Here is a 12,713-nt window from a genome sequence, read left to right on the forward strand (position 1 = left end):
TGCGATTACTGCGAATGTTTCTCGATTGTCTGGATATTGTCGTCTGCGGTCGATGTCGTTGGCTTTCCTTCCCCATCAGCATCGTCTACATTTGTGCGGCCTTTGTCAGACTGTTGGCGCCAGTTCACTAGGCTCAATGTGACATAGCATTTGGTTCACATACCGCCAGAATTTCACGACGAATCCGAGTGAAATTAAGGCGTTTACTCACAAGACTCATGCTGTCACACATACTTGGAGTACGTTTCGAGTTACTGCGTCATTCCTGTTATCCGTACCGCAGCAGAACTCTGTCTGCAGAACACGTACTTTCTTCTGATAATGCGTCACTCTTGTTGCGCAATGATCTTAGCGTGGAATGACATGGGTAACTAAGTTTTTGAAATTCCTACGTATATAACCCATTCTATTACTTTTACTGAATTACAAAAAACTCTTCCTTTTTTTCTGTGAAAGACATTGTTCACTTAGTGTACTACACAAATGTGAAATCCTTGTATCCAAACCTGAAAGAATTTTTTTGGGATTTGTTTTATTATTTCGAGTACGTACGTGAAATCGAACACCCTTGTTTTTGGTTTTGGCAAAGGCTTTGGTTTACCTGGGCCGTTTCCTTATTGGAAACGCATCAACTTTATCCTTACTTTCCTCCTTTCTTTCACTCGTTGCTGAATGTAGACGCAGTGCATCGAAAAAAAAGTATCGGCTTATTGTTGTGAGGAAACCATCACTTATTCGACGCCCTAGGGCAGTGGTTCCCAACCTGGGGGTAAGTATCTCCCGAGGGGTAAAATGAAATTTTCTGAGGGTTACAAACAAAAGAATTCGATTGTGTTACAGTTAAAAACTAAATAGTTTTTAAAGATCATTATTATTATCACTATTTCATAGGACTGTAGTACTGATTACTAAGATACTAGTCTATATCTTTTTTTTTTTTTTTCAAACACAATTTGGTTGAGCTTAAAGCTAATGAAACGAATGTCTGGACATCTGCTACACACATAATCCACTTTTTACACAAAAACCTTTTACTTGGTGCCATGCGTCTATGACAGTACAATTGAGACGTTTGCATCCCATATGCTTTAATATTTCATCAAAATGTCTTCCTTGAGTTGGAGATAGTCCCACAATGGACTACAAATTGCTTCATTATTCATCTGGCAACAAATAATCCATATAGTTGACGCCACGACACAACAGTAACTTCGTTGTTGTTGTTGTGGTCTTCAGTCCAGAGATTGGTTTGATGCAGCTCTCCATGCTACTCTATCCTGCGCAAGCTTCTTCATCTCCCAGTACTTACTGCAACCTACATCCTTCTGAATCTGCTTAGTGTATTCATCTCTTGGTCTCCCTCTACGATTTTTACCCTCCACACTGCCCTCCAATGCTAAAATTGTGATCCCATGATGCCTCAGAACATGTCCTACCAACCGATCCCTTCTTCTAGTCAAGTTGTGCACAAACTCCTTTTCTCCCCAATTCTATTCAATACCTCCTCATTAGTTATGTGTAGTTACTAGCATTTGTAGACTTGGAGAAAGCTTTTGACAATGTTGACTGGAATACTCTCTTTCAAATTGTAAAGGTGGCAGGGGTAAATTACAGGGAGCGAAAGGCTATTTACAATTTGTACAGAAACCAGATGGCAGCTATAAGAGTCGAGGGGCACGAAAGGGAAGCAGTGGTTGGGAAGGGAGTGAGACAGGGTTGTAGCCTCTCCCCGATGTTATTCAATCTGTATATTGAGCAAGCAGTAAAGGAAACAAAGGAAAAGTTCGGAGTAGGCATTAAAATCCATGGAGAAGAAGTAAAATCTTTGAGGTTGGCCGATGACATTGTAATTCTGTCAGAGACAGCAAAGGACCTGAAAGAGGAGCTGAACAAAATGGACAGTGTCTTGAAAGGAGGATATAAGATGAACATCAACAAAAGCAAAACGAGGATAATGGAATGTAGTCGAATTAAGTCGGGTGATGCTGAGGGAATTAGATTAGGAAATGAGACACTTGAAGTAGTAAATGAGTTTTGCTATTTGGGGAGCAAAATAACTGATGATGGTCGAAGTAGAGAGGATATAAAATGTAGACTAGCAATGGCAAGGAAAGCGTAACAGAAACGCTTTCCTTGCCATTGCCAGTCTACATTTTATATCCTTTAGAATTTGAAAGAGAGTATTCCAGTCAACATTGTCAAAAGCTTTCTCTAAGTCTGCAAATGCTAGTAACTGCGTAATGGTTACTAAATTGCTGCAGGATCTTCACAGCGTTATTATAATTACTAGCAGTAATTGTCAGACATAAAGCTTTGGCAGCCTAAGGTTTTCGAATTTCTACAGTTCAAAAGTAAGGAGTCCAGTAATGAAGTAATTTACAAGCAGCAGGTGTAGCGCACGCATTTTAATTCGGTTGCTTTTAAATGGAGGAGTAGTGTGTGGGTGAAGCAAGAGTCTCTAGGAAGAGGAGTGGTGCAGGGAAACCATATTTTGTAACAAGTGTCTGTCCTCATTGTAGATAGATTTCTTTTGTAAAGAGGTGTTACAGAAAGTGCTCGCGGTTCACTGCTAAGTGTTTCATCATTCTCTGAAAAAAGGTTGTTAGAAATAAGCAGAATCATTAGTTCATGATATGGCAAAACACCTACAGAAAATATCTTCGGTCATTCTAGAAATAAAAGTTCAAACAGAATTTTTTTTCATCCTAAAGTTTAGTTAGGCACTGATGGAGATGACGTCAGTGGTGGTGGTGGTGGTTGTGGTGGTGGTGTGGGGGGGGGGGGGGGGCGGGGGTAGTAGATATATACCTGATTGCACTCAGGGGTAATGCCCTCAGAAGGGTTGGGAAACACTGCCTAGGATATACTATATTAGCATATTACAGCATATTATAGTTCGAAATTACCAAAAACAAGCAGGAATTTCTCGAATCCATACTGACACTGCAGTAAACAGCTTTCTTGAGCAATATGACGATATCTACTGGAAGTCTGCATGAACGAAAATATGTGATGCACAGAAAGCACTTCATGTAAAGTACACGCTACAGTCAGGCGCAGAAAATTTAGTCAACTGCCTCAACTTGGAAAAAATCGAAGTCTGCTATACCAGTACCGAGGAGGTTAAGTGAGCACGACGGATAGGCCCACCCCCCTCCACGGCCTCCCCGTTCACAGTAGGTTCGACGGATATATCCGTACGCGGCTTTCTTTAGGAGACAAAAGTCCATCTACTGGCCCTGTCGGGCCCTTCACTACCGACAGACAGCTGTGTCATCCTCTGACAATGCTATCATTTGAATGTGGTATGCAGGGCAATGAGATCAGCACACCGTTCTGCAGGCCGTCGTCAACTGGTACCGCTGCGTCTCACTCGAGTAGCTCCTCAGTTGGCGTAACGAGGCTGAGTGCACCCCATTCCAGTTCTCCCACCGAGAAAAAAAATCTCTGCCAGTACCGATAATCGAATCACGGTCCTCCGCATAGCACTGACATACCTGGCAGCACTCTGTGGCTCGTCGCCAAAGGGACTGAGGAGATGTAATGCTATTAGTTAATGCTTTCTCCACTAGATACTATCGTCAGACAAGATAATGCAGTCTCGGCCTGTTATAACAGCCCTTGCTCTGAAGGTAAAATAACTCCTCGAATTGTTTTGGAGCGTGTTCATCATTTTTTTCGAAAAGATTATTGTATTTAGTTCGGCAACGGGCACACTAGTCTAGATTTTATTGACGAATTAACGAGAAGGCACAACGCGGCGAAACAGAAAAGAGAGCTCTGATTTTATGAAAAATGGGACAGTGAAGAAAGCGAATACGTAACGGAGTGCAGAAACAAGTAGATCTTGATGAAGTGGAAGAACAAAAGAGACGTCGTTTCATGACGGTACTTTTCAAAAACTAAATTCAAAAAACGGCATCGTGCAAAAGCTAAGTGTTGTCATCGATTACAATAAAATTTGGGAGAAGTAGATAAGAGCGATTCCCAGTTGCAAAGCTACCAGATGGCCAGGAGCAGACTGAAAAACTCTTATGAGGAGAATTTTCATCATTTATTGGAAGCCGGCCGGAGTGGCCGAGCGGTTCTAGGCGCTACAGTCTGGAACCGCGCGACCGCTACGGTCGCAGGTTCGAATCCTGCCTCGGGCATGGATGTGTGTGATGTCCTTAGGTTAGTTAGGTTTAACTAGTTCTAAGTTCTAGGGAACTGATGACCTCAGATGTCAAGTCCCATAGTGCTCAGAGCCATTTGAACCATTTTGATTTTCTTGTTACAAAAGGTAGCCACACAGAACATTTGTAAATAAAACTTGAAAATGCACTGCATTCACTGCAGTGTCAAACATTTCTGTAAGCTAGAATGAGATTTTCACTCTGCAGCGGAGTGTGCGCTGATATGAAACTTCCTGGCAGATTAAAACTGTGTGCCCGACTGAGACTGGAACTCGGGACCTTTGCCTTTCGCGGGCAAGTGCTCTACCATCTGAGCTACCGAAGCACGACTGAGGGCCGGTCCTCACAGCTTTACTTCTGCCAGTATCTCGTCTCCTACCTTCCAAACTTTACAGAAGTTCTCCTGCGAACCTTGCAGGAGCACACAGTTTTAATCTGCCAGGAAGTTTCATATCAGTGCACACTCCGCTGCAGAGTGAAAATCTCATTTTGGAAACATCCCCCAGGCTGTGGCTAAGCCATGTCTCCGCAGTATCCTTTCTTTCAGGAGTGCTAGTTCTGCAAGGTTCGCAGGAGAGCTTCTGTTAAGTTTGGAAGGTAGGAGACGAGGTACTGGCAGAAGTAAAGCTGTGAGGAACGGCCGTGAGTCGTGCTTCGGTAGCTCAGATGGTAGAGCACTTGCCCGCGAAAGGCAAAGGTCCCGAGTTCGAGTCTCGGTCGGGCACACAGTTTTAATTTGCTAGGAAGTTTCATTTCTGTAAGCTATTTATCTTATTCACAGGTAAGGTTTCTTTTGTCTAACCAATTTATAAACACCCTTTATTTCACTCAGAAAACGACCTTTAATTGACGCCAGGATGTCATTTTCATCTTTAATGCAATATTTTCGATCGTAATCCACTTTAGTTTTAACTAATAAACTAAACTCAACAAAGAAATGTTTTAATGACTGAGCAAACAATGTGGCACGAGTGGAGAAGCCAGCACTATGGGGAATTACCCACTCAGGCTGACGAGCGCGCACGGAAAACACAGGAGCCGGGGTGTGGGCAAAGAAACTGTTACGACCGGATGTGTTTTGCTTTTATTTACAAAGCGTTAAAGCTATGCACAGAATCGTCATTTGTGGTCGGCGTTTATTACTCCTTTTTTATATCTTTTCAAGTGGACTGGATTTTCTTCTCTCATTGCTGCTATAGTATGTAATCGAAAATAATTGGCTGTATTTTCATCCTCCTCTGTTTTTCTGCTATTAGGAATACGTTTATTTCACTTTATTTGCGTTCTGTATGCTTCACTTAAACGTTGTAAAATCTCACACATCTTCGTGGAAGTTTTGCTATGGTTAGCTATATTTGCATTATTTACACTTCACTCTGCCGTTATAAAAACTCACACAAGTTGTCTTCATGGAAATTTTTCTGTGGTTTCGCCTGTTTTAACGCAGCACTATGTTTCTGTGTGTTCACTAGTTTTTGTGTGTGTTGTGGAAACTGCAACACGACGAATGCGACATTATCGAAACTAATCATCGTTCATTCATCTAATGCAAGAAAGATTGTAAAAATAAAGTTTTCTATAAATAAATGCAGTTGCGTTTTCTCTCGCGCCACAAGAAGAAACCTGTCGACTGCAGAACACTTAACAAAGAAATAACAAGAACCGACCACCACTGATAATACTTTGAAAAATAAAAACGAAACACGTTTCGTGCACCGTGCCAATAACACTCTCTTAAACTGCAGTACACTTAAGAAAGAAAAAAGAAAGTAATGAATGCCTTTAAGAGGTATTGTGTTAGGCGATCATCCAAACAAACGTACTTCGCTTTTAGTTGGTCATTGTCGCAACCAGCCGCGAACACTTCTTAGATATTTTATTTTTGCGCTAAACCGGTTTCGGGCTACCATGCCCATCTTCAGATGGCTAATGTTTTCAGTTTCATAGATGTTTCTATCAACAGCATAATGTCTGCTCCCACACTACGCAAGAAAATCTGAGTATTTAGTGCCACTTCATAAATTGTTTCATTAATAAAAACGCACTGAAGTGCTTGCATTTATATAGATATAATGCGGAATAGTTATGTTCGCTTACATCAGTTCCAGCAGATGGCGATCTGTTCTGCTGTGGTCCATGTGGTTTCCCAGGTCGATGCATGTGTTGTCGAATTCATCACAACACACATTTTGTAATTAAATTACTGTGGCAAAATTCATAATATTCTTCATGTCAGTGTTGAGCATCATACACGTGCTACACACTTGATGTTTTTGTTTACAGTTCAAAGATTATGATTACGCGAGGATATTAAGATACCACTCGTTTCCCATTGACCAAGGATGTAAACAGGGCAGGGATGATGTGTGGGATGTGCAAAACACAACATTTTTAAAATCAGGAAGTTGTTTGAATTCTAAGAGTAAATTTATTTAAAGAACATGGAACAAATTATTTTAAGCATTTTTTAACTGTCATCGGAAATTTTAACGAAATACTTTAAAGCCAGCTGATTGTGTAATATAAATTAGACATATATGTCCACACATTTATATGTACAAACATTTGATTATCATTATATTTTATAAGTTGATTGAAGAAAATACACAATTAAGACGTTGGAGGGTGGGATGAACTGAGGGTGTGAATTTATATTTCTAGTCCCTCTAAGAGATCTATTTTCTTGCCTTTGTTAGTGATATGTAATATCAGTAAGTTGTTAATGTTAGAGATCGTGTGTCCATGTTGATTCATGTGAGTGGGTATTGGAGATTTATTTAATTTTTTTAGTTTAAAGGCATATTGAGGAAAATTTGAACTAATTCCTCGGCTGAAGGCCCAATAATATTTCAACATAATAAAAGGCAATCTTTAAAGAGAAGCATTTACACAATACAACAGAAAACCATCTTATGGAAACTTGAAACATGTTAATGACTGAAGGCCGAAACAATTATTCAAAATAATTAAAGGCAAATCTTAAGATAAGCATTTACACAGTATGGCTGAAGGCTATTTTAAGAATTCAAGATAATTAAAGAGAAACCTTACAGGCAGGAATTTACACATTATGGCTGAAGGACACAAATTTTAAAACAAATTCGTCTGAAAGCCTAAATACAGAACAAACAAGAATTTTAAATAAAACATGGCTTAAGGCCTAATCTTAAAATACTTCACATAAGGGTCGGCTGAAGGCCACATACTGAACATCGAACAGACAAAATTAATACTCGGCTGAAGGCCTGGCATAGTACTTGTGGGAAAAGAAAATCACGGTCACAAACAACAGAACAGTTGTGCCCAGAAGTGTTCCAAGGGTCAGCTTGGGGAGGAAACTGTAACAACAGTTTTGGTGAGACAGGCAACAAGCATAACACTAAATAATCGGGTGGAAGCACGACCTAGAGATGGCTGAAGAACCAACCAACAACCTAATCAGTTCCCTTCCACCTGACCAACGGCACGACAACCAAAAATACCAGTGAGGACGAGGATCGCAGCAGGACTATGTCTTAATAATTGGCATCTAAACACAGTCAAAGCACAATAACCATCCAAAGAAACAGGGAGAACAACATCAAGCTGTCAAACTACACGCCGTACCGGACAGCATCAACACGCCGAGGAAAACACACAGCCGTAAAACTACGCTAACGACCAGGGCAGATAACCGGAATGTTAACGGCCACAAGGCAAAAGATACCGCTGGTGCACTTCACTAACAAATTATAATCATTTCAAAGGTTAAACACAATGTAGGAAGATGGCTGCAAAATTTTTCCTGACTCCACCACAAGATCACGTTCCTGCTTGTGGGAACAGCCCATGAAGCAACAACCAGCAACCAACAAAGAGATGTCACAGCAGTTGAGGTTTCATAATAGTTTCACTGATTACTCAACTCCAGTATGCAAGTTCGGTGGGCGATGAACTTTGCAGCTCTCGCAGCTAGTGCCACACAACAAAAATTTGTGCACTCTGGTGACCGGTTTACTTGTCATAGAGAGCTGCAACTCGACAATCATTTACATACCTGCCGATGGCGTGGGCGTGTACTTGTACGAAGTTACATCGACATCCAGTCACGTCTTCTGAGTGCTCTGGTTTTTTGTCAGGATATAAACTGCAGATTGGCTATAGCACGAAAAACATATGTGGAAAAAGAGGCATCTGTTTATCCTTAATACAAATTTAAGTGCTAGGAAGGCATTCCTTGTGGAGTGTAGCCTTGTACAGAAGCGAAATGTGGAGAACACGTGGTCCAGACAAAAAAGAATAGGAGCTTTCGAAATATGTTACTGCCGAAGAATACTCAAGGTTACATGGGTTGATGAAATAACTGATGAAGAGACACTGAATCGAATACGTGAAGAAAGAAATTTATGGCTTATCTCGACGAAAAGAAGAAATCGGTTGATAGGACACATCCTGAGCCATGAAGGAATCGTCAGTTTGTGTGTGCGTATTTTTTTTTTTTTTGGGGGGGGGGGGGGGGGAGGAAGGTAAAGATTGTAGAGGAAGACCTAGGGATGAATATAGCAGGCGGGTTCAAATGGATCTAGGCTGTAGCAGTTATGCATAGATGAAGATGCAGTAGCATGGGAAGCTGCATCAAACCAGTCTTCGGACTAAAGACTACAAGAACAAGCAAGCTAAAGGAATTGTAATGAATATTAAAGACATGCTTGGTGAAGGGTGAAGGACAAAACGTGGGAAACCTTTGTAATTAATTAATTTGTAAAAGTTTTTGAGCGTTATCACTGGTAAAGAATGTCCGAACCGCCACCGGCTTTGTGTTCCGAGGAAGGAGGAGCTGGAAGACATGGCTGAACGGAGAACAACAGCCTAAGCGAACTAACGTAACGGTCGCTACAGTCGGTCCCATTTAAGTGACCCTCTGCGATAGTAGGCTCACCAAGCGGTCAGCAAGCCACGGTTCTGACTACAAAATCTAATGAGTGCGTGTGGTATGGTTTATATCGACTTGTAACATAGTTTTTTGCCGTACGGAGAGTATGTGCTGCTATAAAAACCGATAATAACTAAAAATGGCGGTTCCCTAAGAACTCTGGTAGATATGGAACGGTGCATTTCAGGACCGTTTATTTACGATTTTCTTTTGATGTACAGATGTTCACTGAAGAACGTAACTTTCTTTTAATCAAAAACGTTGCTGGTAAATACCAGAACACCTGACCTTTTGCCGAAAGAAGTCGTATATCCATTCCGCAACGCGTTTTGTTCGCTGCACTTCCAGCCGAATCAGTGAACGTGGAACGTCGGATACTTGAACGGAGTGCAATACCTACATTACTTACCGTACCAAATAAGTCAATCCGTAGTGGAAGGGAAAACCACACAGACGTGGTGATAAAACGACAAAAGCAATATAACCGTTTCCCAGCACAGAAGAAACCAATTCCACAATTGCTACGTCTGAGCCACAAACGGCAAGAATCTTCAACAAATTCGCTTTTGAAGCAAAAGTAATTACCTGTACAAACATATTCGGGTATTTGAAAGGCGAGAGAAGCGTAAGAATGGGTGAGTCACTAGACTCTATCCAAAATTTTTACCGGTTACGGAAAATTCCTTCCATAATTAGACTAGAAAACAACAAAAATATATGCTTCTCATGCAAGAAATATCTGTTTGTATTAGTTTGTTTTCAGCGGAGTAAGCTGCAGTTATGCACATATTTGAAGATATTTCGCCACGAATAATTTGTAGCTTCTAATCGGCGAGATTCATCTGTTCAAATTGGTTCAAATGGCTCTGAGCACTATGGGACTTACAACTACTTAAACCTAACTAACTAACCTAAGGACATCACACATCCATGCCCGAGGCAGGATTCGAACCTGCGACCGTAGCGGTCGCGCGGTTCCAGACTGTAGCGCCTAGAACCGCTCGGCCACCGCGTCTCACGATAGTTTACTAATGCATGGAACGCATTCGCTTTTCGGTTGGTGCATTTTAGGTTATACATTCCTGGGTACAAAATGTAGCTAACATATCAAAATAGTTTTTTATAATCATAAAAGACTTGTTTTTCTCTCTCACCAGAGAAGATATATTTACCGGTCTGAACAATAACTGGTCGTTAATTAAGTAGAAAAATAATTGAAAACAGACATTATCCTTACGATTCATGAGTGTGTCTGCTTTCTCACCGCTTGGTGTGATGGTTTCGCTCCAGCTGTCAAACAATAACAACTTTCGAACCAATGAGTGCTGCGACTATTTTGTGTTAGTTGGCCTGCGGTTTTGTCACTAATAGAAATGAGTGCGGCAATGTAAAACAGTCGTTGTGTTTTAATCATTCTGGACTGCCTTTCTGAAGGTTGCACTTTGTCAGGCTATTGCATCTAACGTCGACTAAATATTAGTGGTCTACCGCAATGCCCGTAATATTTTTGTATGAATCCATTATATTTTACTGTGCATGACCTGTTGTTCGATTTAAAGAAAGAAATGATATTAGAACGTGTTCATTTCATTTCTAGTAATTTTACATAATTTACTGTTTTTACGTCGCTGCATGAAGCTAAATCGAATAATTATTTCATTAAATTGTCAATTTCAGTTCAATTGTTTTGTAATTTCCTAGGTTTTCCGGAGCGGATAAATTTTTTTTGGCAGTAAATGATAGTTGATGGCCCTAATTATGATTTTTACACGGATTGAGACTGTTTTCTCAGCTGATTTTTAATTTGATCCCTCCTCTTTTAATTAAGAGAACTGCTACATTCTCTATGTCACACTCTGTTGGAGATCTTTTTCTTATCATTTGGTAGTAATGGTCTACCGCAAATATATAAACGCAGTTGTTTTAAATGGTCACTTTGTAAATAGCATGTAATATCATATTTACCCTCTGCGCCACTTAAAGTTGAAATAGAACAGGAGTACCGCCACTTAAAGCGTGCAGCGAGACGCGACATAAGCAGTTTACTGCTCCGCAGTAGCGATAGCTCACTTGCTTGCCAGCAGCTGCATCCACAACCCGTTTTTAGGACAGGCCATTTGCATTCCTTTCCGTTATGTAAGCTGCTAGTACTCGCTCCCTTCCCCATGTCTGCATTCTGAACCAGTCGCAACATTGTCATTAGCATCTCATCGGATGTTGTGTTCTCGATCAAGCAGCTTTCCAGTACACATTTCCTGCGAAACTGCCCATTGTGCGACAACGATGCTGCAACAGACAGGCCGAAAGGTTCGGTTAGTCGTGTTTAGATGCGCTGATATATAACGTACGGCAACAAAGAGCCTCTATGCACGACCGCTAGCTTCTGCATTTATTTTCATTATTTTTGTTGTCTCGTAAACTAGCGAAAGAATGAAGTCCATGAACAGTAGCCCCATTCGAATTCAACCGAAATTCTATAATTGGTTTGAAGCAAAGATTTGGTCTACAAATGAATAAAAGATATTGTGTTTGCTTAATTGTAAATTTTTGTTTTATCGTACATAGTATTTCGTATATTCATTTTGATATGATCATAAAAACTCATTTTTTTGTGTCCAGATTTGCTTCAATAATAAATACGGTTTCAAAAAACTCTGTCTTGAGAAAAACACAGTTTCTTCTTCTTTTCATCGATACAGGTTTCGGAGATGTTTCTCCATCGCCAGTGAACTGTGCAGTTTGTCTTCTGCAGTTTTTGTGGTTTCCATGTTTCAAAGCTCTACCACTAGCATTCACAAACACGTAACACAGTATCTGTAGTCATCATTGTAACGCTAAATCATTTTCAACGGTGGACACTATTTCTAACAAATTCGTTACCTGCACGAAGAATCTTGACTCGTGAAATTTTTAATTAGTTTCCAATCCTATACATATTATAGCAGAATCCATTGACTGACTGCGAGAATACATAGAAAGAAGTAACAAGGGACAGGTGTTTTTTTTTCTTTGTCCTGTCTTGTACCTGGTTTGTTGCGGCCCTACATGAATTCCTCTCCTTTGCCAACCTAGTCATCTAAGGGTAACACCAACATCCAGCGTCCTCGTTTGACGTATACATTCCAACTCTCCCTTTGTCCTTTATGGCTCCCTCTAGTGGCTTGGAAGTTATTCTCTAATGTCTCAGCATATATCCTATCGTCTAGTCTGGTCAGTGCTTACCACATATTTCTTTCTTCTCCGGATCTGACGAGTATCTGATTTCTAATGTCATCAGTCGACTTAATTTTTAGCAATGTCTGTAAGACCACATCTCAAACGCTTCGATTCTCTTCTGCTTCGATTTTCTCACAGTACATGATCCACTCCCGTGCTGGATTTTGACACTAACAGACTTCTTTTGGCGAGGAATGTTCACACTGCGTGTGCTTGTCTGCTCATCATGTCCCCTATCCTTCGTCCGCCACGAACAACGCTTTCAGGTGGACACAACCTCATCTGCACTGTAGCTACCAGTTTTGATATTAAGTATTTCGCTGTTCTCAATGCTGCTGCTCCAGTGTATTCTCAGTTCACATTCTGTGCCCAGAAAGACTGTTCATTCCATTCTACAGGTCCTGTAATTC

Source organism: Schistocerca serialis, chromosome 8, assembly GCF_023864345.2.
Source record: "Schistocerca serialis cubense isolate TAMUIC-IGC-003099 chromosome 8, iqSchSeri2.2, whole genome shotgun sequence".
Classification (NCBI taxonomy): Eukaryota; Metazoa; Arthropoda; class Insecta; order Orthoptera; family Acrididae; genus Schistocerca; species Schistocerca serialis.